A 13,918-nucleotide genomic window follows, 5' to 3' on the forward strand; every position below is an offset into this window, starting at 1 on the left:
TGTGTCTGGTAATGAGACTGCAGGGATCAGTGAATCACTGCTAGTGGAGGAAAAACCACATGTATAACTGATAGCTCTCCTCAGGAGGCTAAATATCCAAGAAATAGCCCCAAGAGGCTATAAAGTTGGCAGCGATATTCCACAAAAGTGGAAGAGACATCTTTCTCAAGAGGAGAGTGGAAGAAAAAACAGTGTTTTCCCTCAGAATAAAAATATACAAATAAGCTAACTATAAGCAAATTAACATAAGTTTGTCCTGTTCTCAGGAGGATGCAGTGAACTGGCTGTGACAAAGGTTATCATAATCATTTTTAAATCTACAAGGCACATACAATCTGCCTACATTTCTCAAGCTATCATGGTCTGGCCCCAGTCTTTCTTCTTCCAAGAAACTTTCACATGTATTGTTCTGAGATGGGGGAGGGGAAAAGAGTCCAGCCCCCACTCCCCACACTTTCTGTTAACTATTTAAATCATCAGAGGTAAGCAGAAATAAAACAGTTTTTAGATGCTCACTTTCCTCATTACTTCACCAAGATAGACACATCCCAGTCCCTAGAAGTTCAGGAGAAGTACCTTCATAGTTTCCTTTACCTAAAGACTTCCCTGTCTCTTTTCTCTCTGAAAGGAAACTTGCTATTTCTTTTTAAGCCTCTTGATTACATACAAGATGCAGCTGTCTTAAAGGAGTTAGGTTCAATAGCATCCAGCTGAGCATTCTCTGTTTCCCTGTGCTGAGGAAGAAACTCCCCTGGGTCCATGTGGCACCTGTAACACTCCTGAACCATTGTCTGGTTTGATGACACTTCTTATGAAGCAAGCTGGATTGAGAGGGTATCATGACAATAGGGTCTTACTGCCTATCAGGTTTTACTGTCTATCAGGTTACCATAAATAACTGTATAGCACTTTTCAAAATACACAGGCTTCCCTTCTGATTGGGTCCATGAACAGTACTACGCTCCTTTTGTAATAAAAACCAAAATCAACGTTCATAAAACTTGATCCAGAGTAAGAGGAAACAGCTGTTTTGGTAATAACACACAAAAAGTGGGTATCACATCATCTAAGAACCAAGCATCCATTGTCAAGATAGTAACAAATGAACACTGAATGTCTCCCAAGTAGGAAAGAAGGTGGATGAACTTGTAACATGGGCCTTAGAATGAATGGGACAATTTTCAGAATCCCATTTTGGATAACATTAAGCAATTGGAACATCAAATGTGATTCTGGAACAGATGATGGTCTAGGTGGTAAGCTAAGTAGTAGGACAGTGTTGTCAATACTGTCTCTTCATATGCAGGACGTTGGAAATCTAGCATAGTGTGGGCATTATCTGAAAATGGAAGATATTTCTAAGTGATCTTGGACTGTGATTATGGTTCCATTTATCTGAAAACTTGATTTAAAGTTAGGGAATGGAGAATTTATTCTGTGGTTCAAGTTCTTTACCCCCAGCCTTTAATAATGACGGTCAAAAGTCTCTATGTATTTCAGCTTGCCTCCGCATTTTCTGTTAAAGTCTCTGTTTCGTTGACTATCATGGGAGCTTGGTTTGGCTGTTGCAAGAAAATTAATTCATAATATTGGCACTGGCAGAATATCAGTCATACAATGGGGAGTTTCTCTGTAGTTTCTTGAGAAACAGTTTAATTCTTCTTTTATGTAATGTTTTGTTCCAGCTACCATCAATAGCAACTTTTCCAGAATCCTCATAAAACAGTCTATTTTACCTCTGGTGAAGTTCAAGGTTGTTCAAATCTCAGGTTGTTTTGGTTAATGCCCATCTCTAATGTGAACCTGAGGTATTCTGGCATAAACCTTGGCACAGTCCATATTGCTGAAGAATGGAGTTTTATGAATATCATACACAATTCTCTGTCCAGATTTAGCAGGACTCCCTTAGCAAAGATGGCAATCACAGTATGAGAAATCAGAATCAGCAGCAGCAGGAGGTCACCAAAATCCAAGAAGACTTCTAACAAAGATAGATCAGACAGTTTAAACAAAGGGGGCACAGTGTTTTCCAATGCTGCATCTAGAACAGACATGATTTGATGCAGTATTCCAGACTATTATGATAGCTTTGGCTGGGAATCACAATTTTTACTGAAGTAGCTGATTTGTCTTTATAAATCCCAATGTCCCAAGAGAGAATGAAATGCACATTTGCTTCAGCACCTTCAGTTGTTGTATAGGTAGCACATGCAGACTGTATGAACGTAACAACGGCCATACTGGGTCAGACCAAAGGTCCATCTAGCCCAGTATCATGTCTTCCGACACTGGCCTATGCCAGGTGCTCCAGAGGGAATGAACAGAATAGATAATCAAGTGATCCATCCCCTGTTGCCCATTTCCAGCTTCTGGCAAACCGAGGCTAGGGACACCATCCCTCCCCAACCTGGCTAATAGTCATTGATGGACCTATCCTCCATGAATTTATCTAGTTCTTTTTTTAACCCTGTTATAGTCTTGGTCTTCACAACATCCTCTGGCAAAGAGTTCCACAGGTTGACTGTGTGTTGTGTGAAGAAATACTTCCTTTTGTTTTTTTAAACCTGCTCTCTATTAAAAGGAAGATGTCTGAGAAGTAAACTGCAGTATTAAGTTTTCCAGGACTACATATCAATGCAGTGTCAAATTCATAGTTTCAACATCTTCAACAAAAACTGGACTAGGTAGATGGAAGAAAGCATCATTTAACATGTATTGCAAAGTCTTATAATTGGTAACAGTATGCTGATGTCCATACAGGTAGAAATGCAAGTGCAGACTTCCCCAGATGACAGCAAGCATTTCTATTTCAATTTGTGAATGATATTTGACTAGTCAGAGTTTTTCTGGCATATGTCTGAAAATCAAGCTGAGTCATAACAGTGACACTTTCAATTAGGCTATAAGAAGCCCTTAATCTGTTGTAATTTTACATTCCTCATTCAGATTCAGGGCCAACTCTACAACAGAAGTAGAACAAATAGTCTGCCACTGCAGAATATGGAGTAATGGTTCTTTTCCAGTTTGTCTAAGGAAGGAAAAAACCTGAGAGCCGTTGCTGTTCTGAATATCAATATTATCACCCTTCATTATGCAAGGCAGAAAATACAGCACTGATCTATTTTATTTTACCTTGTTAAATACTTTTAAAAATATATGGCTGAATATGAGTTGAATTAAGGAAAAGAAGCAAATTTAATCTCCATTTTGAAAAAAGAAGGCAATTCATTCAAAAGTGCCTTAATGTTTTAATATGCACTGCTGCTTTAAAAGACTAAATTATACTAAATGTACTATTTTAAATCACTATGGGACAGGTTTGGGAGAACCATTAAAAAGCACTCTCAAATTCCAATTACTGAATACACACTTATGAAAAAACTATTGCTCTCATGATATTTTGCTGTAATGGAATGGACTTGGACCTGCCTCTATAGATTTTTATGGAGAATAGGTCACATAGTACCCTCAATCCAGGAAACATCAGATGATCTTGCGCTCAATGGATTGAAGACATGCATTTGATTATAAAGAGTACGCAATATGTTTTGTGAGCATTTATTCATTTCTGCTTCCCAAAGCAAAGGTGAGTTATTAAATGAAATTTGTCTGGATCAGAATGATCTGTGCATGCCTGAGTTACAAATAACTGTTGAGCAGATGAAATAATACTGACTTCATTGTTATACTAGCAACTAATAATCTACTAGAACAAAATGAATTTCCAAGGCCATTTTACCAAACTAAAATTTGCCACCTAAGATTAGAATTCAGAAAATATTCCACAGAGAATGACTTTCACGTTATTGTCATTTACTCCCTGAATATGATGCTTTAGATTTACTTCAGTTTGAATGTTGCTGTAGCGGTGAATTAAAAAGTTGTAGAAACACAGTAATGACCATTTAACAACAAGGCATTTAGGAACACGTTTTGTGCTGTGTTTGTGCAGTCTGACACAATGGAGTCCCAATACCTGACTGGGGCTGCTAGGCACTTCAACAATAATAAATAAATAATAATTTGGTGAAAATACCTGCCCATTTTTATTTACCTTAATCCCATCTTCAGGTTTCTCAAGTTCCTTTCTATCCCCTCCATCTTTAGAAATAACACTAGTTTCTCCAACTCAGTTATACTCTTCACTTCTAATATATTAAACAGCAACTTATTCCATATACCTATTACCCTTTGCATCAAATAGTTCTCTCTAAGCTCCTCATTATCTTTTTTTAGTTCAGAAATGCTCATTTTTTAATCCTTTACCGTTAAGACAAATATACTTCCATCAGTTTTATAAATCTTTAATTTAAAGTTTTGTTAAGTCACTTCCAAAATCTCTTCTTTCCTATTTAGAATAAGACCAGTTCCTTCACCCCTTTTTTCATATCTGGGCTGTGTAAACAGCTTGCATAGAACTTCACACATACGAATCTGAGATGGATGTGGTTCATTTTCTCTCTCTCTCTCACACACACTCACACACACACACACACACACACACACACATGAACGAAACCAGTGCACTCCCTTCCACTGGGCTCCTTGGCCCAGGCCTCCCCTTCTCCTTCCCCATAAGGAGTTAATGGGGTGCACCTTCCCAGCAGGGTCTTCTTGAGTGCAGCCTATTATGCTGCTTCCTCCACTTCTCATAAAGGTTTTTATTAGTATATAGGCTTGTTTGCCAGCCTGAGATAGAATTTTGGGTTTGACATTTTAATACTCTTATATCTTATACTAATATATGTAAAAAACAATGAACAAAGAGACTGTGTGTTGCATTTCCCACAACCAGACTGGGCTTTTAGTACAATGGGAAAAAATAAGGGATACAGCTACAGTGTAACTGGGCATGGTGGGAATGTATAAGCACACACTTGAAGACTGCCTCAATTCCTTATCTCAAGGCAAGGTCAAACAACCAGTTGGGAGGGGCGAGAGAGGATTGTGAGGGGGAGGGGATGTAAAACACTAAAAGACCAGAGAAATACCTGCCCCTGACTGGAGTACAACGTCACTCCTTGCCCCTCCCATGGGATACAAAAAAGGTGGGATGAAGAACGCAACTCACAACCCTACCAAACAGAACACGACCAAAGTTGTAAGGGGTGCAACTAGGGGAGTGTACTGAAGGTATATTTGGGCCTGCTAAGGAGGGGGAATGGGAGGTGGGAATGGGGAACCAGGGACATGGGATAAAGGCTCTGTAGTGTCAGAGCTCAGAAGGGGGACATGCGGTAAAGGCTCTGCAGCATCAGAGCTGGGAATGGAACACTGGGAAACAGAAGTAGTAAGATGCTCCTTCTTTAGTGACTCTCATATTATGGGCTGGGACAGAGATACTTCATAATCCCTATTGTGGTACTAAGGGAAACTTGTTCCCTAGCAATAGCTTATTAGAATAAAAGAATCATTAAATCATTTCACACTTCCTTGGGAATCCCCATGGTTTGTAAAGTCACCTTGCTGGGGGTTGGGGCATCTCTCATTGTCTGTAGGTGACACTGAAGGAGTAGTAGTGTATCCATTATTCTGCTGCAATAAAAGGTGGCCGTTTCACAAAGCCCTATTCCTAAGTAGTTGTTTAGTATGTGCATTACGTGTGTCATTTATGTTGCAGTAATTCTGCCACAAATTGTAGAGTGGAAAAATACACAGACCTATAAATACTGATGCTAGAAATACAAATAACCCATATCTGTCCCCTCTGTGGCATGCACAAACTTCAGAAGTAGTAGCAAGAATTTTTTCTGTTGGCTGATCTGTAAATAAAGATCTGCAAGTCCAGATCAACTACAGTAAAGCAACCAAGGAACTAAAGCCTCTCTCAGCTACTCCTGTGCATCTCTCTAAAATGACCCACAATTTTTTAAGAGCCATCCCTCATTATGGGCTTGACCCAAAACTTGTGGAACTCAGTAGAAAGTCTACAATAGTGTTTGATGTGATTTGGATCAAGACTATGCTTACCTACATTCACATTGAATTTTTTATGTTACATTGCATCATATCAGGGCATCAAAACTGTAAGCACACATCACTTGGACAATACAATACAATTGTATTGGACAATACACCAGAATAGAATGGGATGACTATTGAATGGGAATGGGAATAGAATAGAATGGGAAGACTGCTGTGCTGGGCATCACAAAATGGGGAAGAGATGGCCAGCCCTCTGTGGAGATAGAGGTGGTTAGGGACTATTTAGAAAAGCTGGACGTGCACAAGTCCATGGGGCCGGACGAGTTGCATCCGAGAGTGCTGAAGGAATTGGCGGCTGTGATTGCAGAGCCATTGGCCATTATCTTTGAAAACTCGTGGCGAACGGGGGAAGTCCCGGATGACTGGAAAAAGGCTAATGTAGTGCCAATCTTTAAAAAAGGGAAGAAGGAGGATCCTGGGAACTACAGGCCAGTCAGCCTCACCTCAGTCCCTGGAAAAATCATGGAGCAGGTCCTCAAAGAATCAATCCTGAAGCACTTGCATGAGAGGAAAGTGATCAGGAACAGCCAGCATGGATTCACCAAGGGAAGGTCATGCCTGACTAATCTAATCGCCTTTTATGATGAGATTACTGGTTCTGTGGATGAAGGGAAAGCAGTGGATGTATTGTTTCTTGACTTTAGCAAAGCTTTTGACACGGTCTCCCACAGTATTCTTGTCAGCAAGTTAAGGAAGTATGGGCTGGATGAATGCACTATAAGGTGGGTAGAAAGCTGGCTAGACTGTCGGGCTCAACGGGTGGTGATCAATGGCTCCATGTCTAGTTGGCAGCCAGTGTCAAGTGGAGTGCCCCAGGGGTCAGTCCTGGAGCCGGTTTTGTTCAATATCTTCATAAATGATCTGGAGGATGGTGTACATTGCACTCTCAGCAAATTTGCGGATGATACTAAACTGGGAGGAGTGGTAGATACGCTGGAGGGGAGGGATAGGATACAGAGGAACCTAGACAAATTGGAGGATTGGGCCAAAAGAAATCTGATGAGGTTCAATAAGGATAAGTGCAGGGTCCTGCACTTAGGACGGAAGAACCCAATGCACCGCTACAGACTAGGGACCGAATGGCTAGGCAGCAGTTCTGCGGAAAAGGACCTAGGGGTGACAGTGGATGAGAAGCTGGATATGAGTCAGCAGTGTGCCCTTGTTGCCAAGAAGGCCAATGGCATTTTGGGATGTATAAGAAGGGGCATAGCGAGCAGATCGAGGGACGTGATCATTCCCCTCTATTCGACATTGGTAAGGCCTCATCTGGAGTACTTTGTCCAGTTTTGGGCCCCACGCTACAAGAAGGATGTGGATAAATTGGAGAGAGTCCAGCGAAGGGCAACAAAAATTATTAGGGGTCTAGAACACATGACTTATGAGGAGAGGCTGAGGGAGCTGGGATTGTTTAGTCTGCAGAAGAGAAGAATGAGGGGGGATTTGATAGCTGCTTTCAACTACCTGAAAGGGGGTTCCAAAGAGGATGGCTCTAGACTGTTCTCAATGGTAGCAGATGACAGAACGAGGAGTAATGGTCTCAAGTTGCAGTGGGGGAGGTTTAGATTGGATATTAGGAAAAACTTTTTCACTATGAGGGTGGTGAAACACTGGAATGCGTTACCTAGGGAGGTGGTAGAATCTCCTTCCTTAGAGGTTTTTAAGGTCAGGCTTGACAAAGCCCTGGCTGGGATGATTTAACTGGGAACTGGTCCTGCTTCGAGCAGGGGGTTGGACTAGATGACCTTCTGGGGTCCCTTCCAACCCTGATATTCTATGATTCTATGACTAAGTGCCCGTTGAAGCATACCATCACATTCTACTCCGATCAGGACTGGCGCAAATAAAAAAAAAATTAATACCAAAAAGCATGAAGCACAAGTCAACTGAGGTTACTCAAATATTCTCCCTTGGGTAACCAAATCATTTTTACACTGCTCAGAACACTTTTAAGGAGGCTTTGCAGGGAGGAGGAGCAGCAGATAATGATCTTCCCAAAGAAGCCTAGCTTCTCATGTAGCTTCTCATTTCCTACCACTTTTCTTCCTTTTTCTCGTATAGTTTTAAATCACTCTAAGTCAGTGCTTTATATATTACTGAGTCTACTGAGGAATGTGTGAAAGATATGTAAATTTAAATAGTAAATCTACAAACAAACAGGTCAAGGAGAAGAAAGAAAATATGCTGGATCAGCAGGATCTGAAATATATTAGAGGAAAGATATGCTGGTGGGCTCTTTGAATAAAAGTTTTTTTACCTTCTTGCTTTTCTCCTCTGATCAATAAGTTCAAAGTCATTCCACCAGTCTATTCATTCACTTAATTAAACATATTGAGCATCACTTCTAAAGTGAATGAGGCTGAAAATGGACTGTTGAATCAAAGGACTAGATGCATGGGATTGACTTTAGTCTGACCATATTGTTCACAATAATGAAGAAGTTATATAGAAGGGTAGGAGATTTTGAATGCTGAAATAAGGGAAATAATGTTTGGGTGGTAGGTCAGAAAAGAGACATTTCGGTAAACATGGATTCCCTTACTATTGTTGATCAATTAAATAAATGAAGAAACTAAAGTGAAAAAATATCACCAATTGCTTCACTGGTAAAGCTTATTCATGTTTCATTTGTTCTGTGTGAGACACCCACAGAAGGTTTACTTTAGAGAAACAGTTCTCTAAAGTTGGTAAATAATACAGTCCTTCCCTCATCACTGCTCAGCCAATGAAGTAATCTTTCTTGTGTTTCAATATCTGATTTTGTAGTCATTCATTATCATACTGAGTAACTTTAATGGATGGCGTTTCTGTGAAACCAATATAAACAATCCCTCCAGCTTCAAGAATGCTCCATTTCTTTTGCATGTGTATCCTTATTGTTTACACTGCTCCATGGTGCTAGCCTCCAAAAGCTTGCAAGATAAACAGATACCAACGACAAGGGGAAAGGGAAGGGATGCAGAGATACTACAAAAAACAAAGAGAGAGTGTGATGAAACCTAGCATGCATTTTGATAATTGCAAAATTTTTGCTCTGATTTTTTGTTTGTATTTATAGATTTGATATCTACTTTATTTGCTCATTTGGTCAATGAAAATAGTACCTGATTTTTAAACCAGCTGCTTCCATAAAGATTATTGCATGGTATCTGTAGACTAGTAGAGTAAGCAACATTTTCAGTGACTCTCCTAAAAACCAAGGGCTCCAATTCAAATCTCACTGAATCGTTCCTTTGACTTCAAGTTGAGTTGGATCAGTCCCTAAAAGAACAGATTGTGGCTCTTGACACAGCCATATCTAACACTCAGATACAAGGGACAGGTCAATACAGTGGAGGGTCTTAGAGGCAGAGAATATGTCAGCATCTCTCAACCTGCTCTCTCCCCTGCCTCAAGGAGGGGGGAGAATCAAGTCTGGACTGTGCGGTTTATGGAGACATAAATGTGATGTACTTTCCTTTCTCCTATCACTTTGTTTTGGGTAATGAATTTGGTCTAGACAGCGTATGTGGCATCACTGAATGTCATAAGGCTGCCGCTTCCACAATCAGCTGAAAGTAGTATCATGCCATCAGAATACAATCAGTCACAGAGTTTGTGCTGATGTTGTAGTGTTGAGAGCTTTCTTGGATGGAGTTTTCTATGCAACCAGAGAAGAGAAATGAAATTTCCTTCCCTTGCATTTTACATATGCAATTCCAATAAAGCTGATCTCACTAAAATCTATTATTCTTTTGTCGCCTGCGCAGTACACATGTATTGCTTATTCCAGCTAAGCTCTGAATGACATGTGAGACTATGAGAGGATTTCTCTGGCAATGAATCATATTGCTATTGTTTTTCTCTTTTGTGTACCATAATTTTCTAATAAAATTGAATTTTAACAATCTAGATTGCTTTTCTGTCGTACAATGAGTGGAAACACGCTGCTTGCAGCATCCCACTTTTAGCAGAGAGAAACTGGCATTGAAATGTTCCATCAAATAGTGTGGAGTTCTACTGAGTGAGCGATACAATTAACTTTCAACATCTCTTCAATGTAGGCATTTTACAAATAATCCATAAGAATATATGGATTCCATGCAACATAATTCATATAATACAATAAATATGTAACTGGGAACAGATAAATACTATGCCAACTCCCTTTGATGATGCTGGCCTATTTTCTTTCATTTTTATATATACAACAAATCTTTTCCTGGGTCAGCATTTTCATTTCGTTCATTCTGTACTGAATGATATAACCTTTAAAATTAATTTTGGTTCAGTGATCAAACTCCTTGATTTTATTCTACGTAAAATTAAAAAGCTCAGAGCCATGGAAATGAAAGGCAAAGAACTTTTTCATCTCCTCTCAAATGATTAATGACAGTTATACAGCTCCGACCCTCATGAAGAAATAGGACAGTGTGTTAGAGCTATCTGTTTTAGAACAGGTTCAAAGAAAAACTTCTCAAGGCATATTTAAAAATTATTGTATTTCTAAGAGATATGCACTTGGAATATTTAAGATGATGCAGCAAAGACAAAGTTTGCTTTGCATGCTGCAGAAACCTTGTGGAAACTAAATGTGTTTTGCTGGACCAGGTCCACACTGAATAAAATTTGAATTTTCTAAAGCAGTTCTAACATATAATAATTAAATTTTTTTTTCCAAAGTCAGGACTCATTAAAGTTTTTTTATTATTATTATTGTATATGAACCTGTTCCAGGTTGGTGACAACCAAAAGCTGTTGTCACTTGATGGCTAATCAATGGCATGTGTTAAAACTACTTGGTAGTCTTAGCCCATTTCCTAATGAATAAGTGTCAATACAAAAAGGTACCATTATAACTGGTACCCTTGTTGGCTGACTCAGCAGACAGACAATATACTATCTCCCAGGACAAAGCCAAGGAATATTAATTAGGCATTGTGGGGAATTTGGATTGCAATTTACTTTGTTCTGTGAGTTAATAATGCTGAAAACTGAATTCCTCTATCAATTTGGCAGCTTTCATGAAAACTACATTTAAATAAGGGGAAAAGATGACAATTTACTTTTTTGTACAGATTCAGTTTTTCCAAAAAATTCTTTGAGTCATTTTATGATTTTTCAATCATTGTTAGTTTTTTCTCCCCAGTGAAAATCATATCGTGACTCAGAGTTGTTTAAAAAAAAAATCTATACCCAAGAATACCACCAGATTTTAGTTATTACTTGTCTTAAGGGCACTAAAAGTGTTTAGGAAGGGTGCCTTTAAGATTATGAAAACATTTTCTTACATAAAAGTTTAGGGGAGCAGCAGGATACTGGCCCTCTAAGACCAGAGGGGTTCGTCAGAGGGGCCATTTATCCCATTCCACATGTCCAGGGAGGCAAACAAAGACAATAATTGGATGAGAGGAAGATGGTCCCGGGGAGCAATCAGTGTGTGGGAGAGGGAATGTACATGGCCATACCATACCATATACTTTAAAGGCCCCAGGAGCTTTGCTGAGTGGGTGGGGCAAGGCTCCCCTCTCTCCCAGATAGTGCAGACAAGTGCTTGGGATTATTAGATCCACCTGGAGAAGATCAAGAGACTATTAGGAACTAGGTAGGGGACTCAAAAGGAGACTCCAAGCCCAGTCAAGGAGGAGATGTGTAGGAGGAAGAACTCAGCAAGGAGGGCTTTGAAACCCCTAAACCTGACAGGAGACTTTACAGGCCAAGAAGACCAGGATTTGAAGCACAGGTCCTGGAAGGAGTGCTGAGAAACCCTAACATTAGTAGGGGGGGAAGCCAAAAGAGGATCTTTGGAGAGCCAGGTGGTATTAAATACATAAGACCCCAAAAAAAGATTCAGGTGTGTATAAGTTATTTTTGGAACCTCAAAGGGAAACTGAAACAGTGCCACCTTAGGCCACAAGGCTGCACCTGGGATGGCACCTGGGTACAAAGACTATTGATGAAAAGTATCAAGACAAGAAAAATTTTAAAAAATAGTATTATTAAGACCACTTTCAACACTCTAAACTGGCAAACTTCACACACATATACTATATGCTGTAGGATCATTGACTTTTCTATACCAGATCAAGCCAATGGTCCAGCTAGAATGTCTCCAACAACTGCCAATGCTGGATGCTTCAAAGGAAACATTAAAATCTCCATGATGCCTTTCACAGTGAAATACTATACTCTGGAGAGACATTCCTTCCTGGTCTCATTTGAGGCCAGATTCTGATTCTCTTGCTCCCACTGAGTAGTACCTTACTCCACATGTAGTCCCACTGAAGTCAATGGGTCTACCTGTGGAGTAAGGTGTGACACTGTATGGGTGGCCTTGAGGTCAGTCACACCCACCACTGCAGAAGTCACTGAGGTCGTGGAAAGTTATTGAACCCATGACTTCTGCGACCTCCATGATAGACACGGAGTCCTAAACATGAGCTACCAAAAGACACGCACTGAGCCAGGGGGAAGAAAAAAAAAAAAAAGCTCCAGGAAAAGAATCTGAAAGAACTATATGTAATTAGCCTACAAAATATATTTAAGCAACATGATATTGGTAACTGTTTAAGTATTGGAAGTCACAATGCAAAAACTGGGAGAAAAGCTCTTTACACAAGATACTAGTATTAAAACAGGTAGTAATGGAATTAATTGAAAGAATGAATCTAGCTTATCTAATAGGACAGCATCTTGACATTAAGATCAACAAAAGTGTGGAACAATTTGCCTAATGAGGCAATAACAGCACATTACTAAGCATCTTTAAGCAGATGTTAAACATAAGAAAACAGAATAAGTTTCTTTAACCTTGATGCAGGGGGCAAAAAATGGTGATACAAGAGGCCCCCTCCAAAACTCATCATCTGATGATGAGTATTACTGAAGTACCTTATTCACTTGTTTAAAAAGGAAAGTTATTAAGCACTTTTTCCACTGTTCAGCCTTGAAGGATGGTCTAAATTGTAGAGGTGGTTTTTTTTTAAATCTTGAGTTACTTGATTGCCAGTCAGCTTGAGTTAGCTAACATATTGGCACATGCTAACTCAGCAAACAAGGTGTTCAGTTTTACTGCCACAAATATCAAGGAAAGTGAATTTCAAAGTCACATGTGTGACTAGTCACAAGAACTGAAGGCAAGGCCTGGTACCAACAGTGAAAGAAAAGGGAAAAGGTGGCTTATCCAGCCAGCTGGGGATTCCCCACTGTAGAGGAAGCCATGAATGCTATAAAGCCAGCTCTGTACTACCAATCTCTTCTGGCCTTGGCAAAGTGCACGGCTACAGTAGAGGAGGTACGGTCAGAGCACAAGTGCACTCTGGTAATATCTGGCTGCTGGAATGGTCCCTTGGGAGCTGTTTAAGCTGGGTGATCATTAGAGCAGCCCTGAGGCATCTCTAACTTGTGACACAGCCAAACAACCCCATAATAGGGCATGTGTGTGTATAAGTGGGTACCTTTGCCCAACCTCATTCCTTGCTACCTGAAAAATGCATGTTTAAATTGCACCTAGAGTCATCCAGATAAGTTACATATTTTTGTTCCTATCTGACCATCATAATTATCAAAACAGCTCTGATTTCAAATGTATACCACCAACCTATGGTTCAAAAAGAACACCAGTAATGTATTAATTGAATACATTTCAACAAATAAATTCAGGGAAATAATCTCAAGATATTCTAGAAGAAGAATTTTTTCCTATTTAGCAGTAATCAATATACTGGAAGCAATGGCAGTTTTATAGTAACTTATAACGTTTCACATAATCAACTAGGGAATATAAAATAATTCAATTTAAAATGTCACCAGAGGGGGGTCTATATTTATTTCCTCTCAGTGGCTCCATATCAGATTTGTTCCGTTTACAGGATGTTTTTTTTCCTAACTGCCAACTTCACCTACTATCTGCATTGTGTTTGGTCTCATGTACTTTCACCAATAAGAGACTTTTCCA

General features: G+C 39.6%; 1 protein-coding gene across 1 annotated transcript in view; it reads right to left on the reverse strand.

The window, feature by feature from the left end:
• The window catches only part of CTNNA3 (catenin alpha 3), a 928,050-nt gene that overhangs the window by 853,745 nt on the left and 60,387 nt on the right, over positions 1-13,918 (reverse strand). The gene's annotated exons all lie outside the window — the stretch shown is intronic.

Source organism: Lepidochelys olivacea, assembly GCF_965140295.1.
Source record: "Lepidochelys olivacea isolate rLepOli2 genome assembly, chromosome: 7".
Lineage (NCBI taxonomy): Eukaryota > Metazoa > Chordata > Testudines > Cheloniidae > Lepidochelys > Lepidochelys olivacea.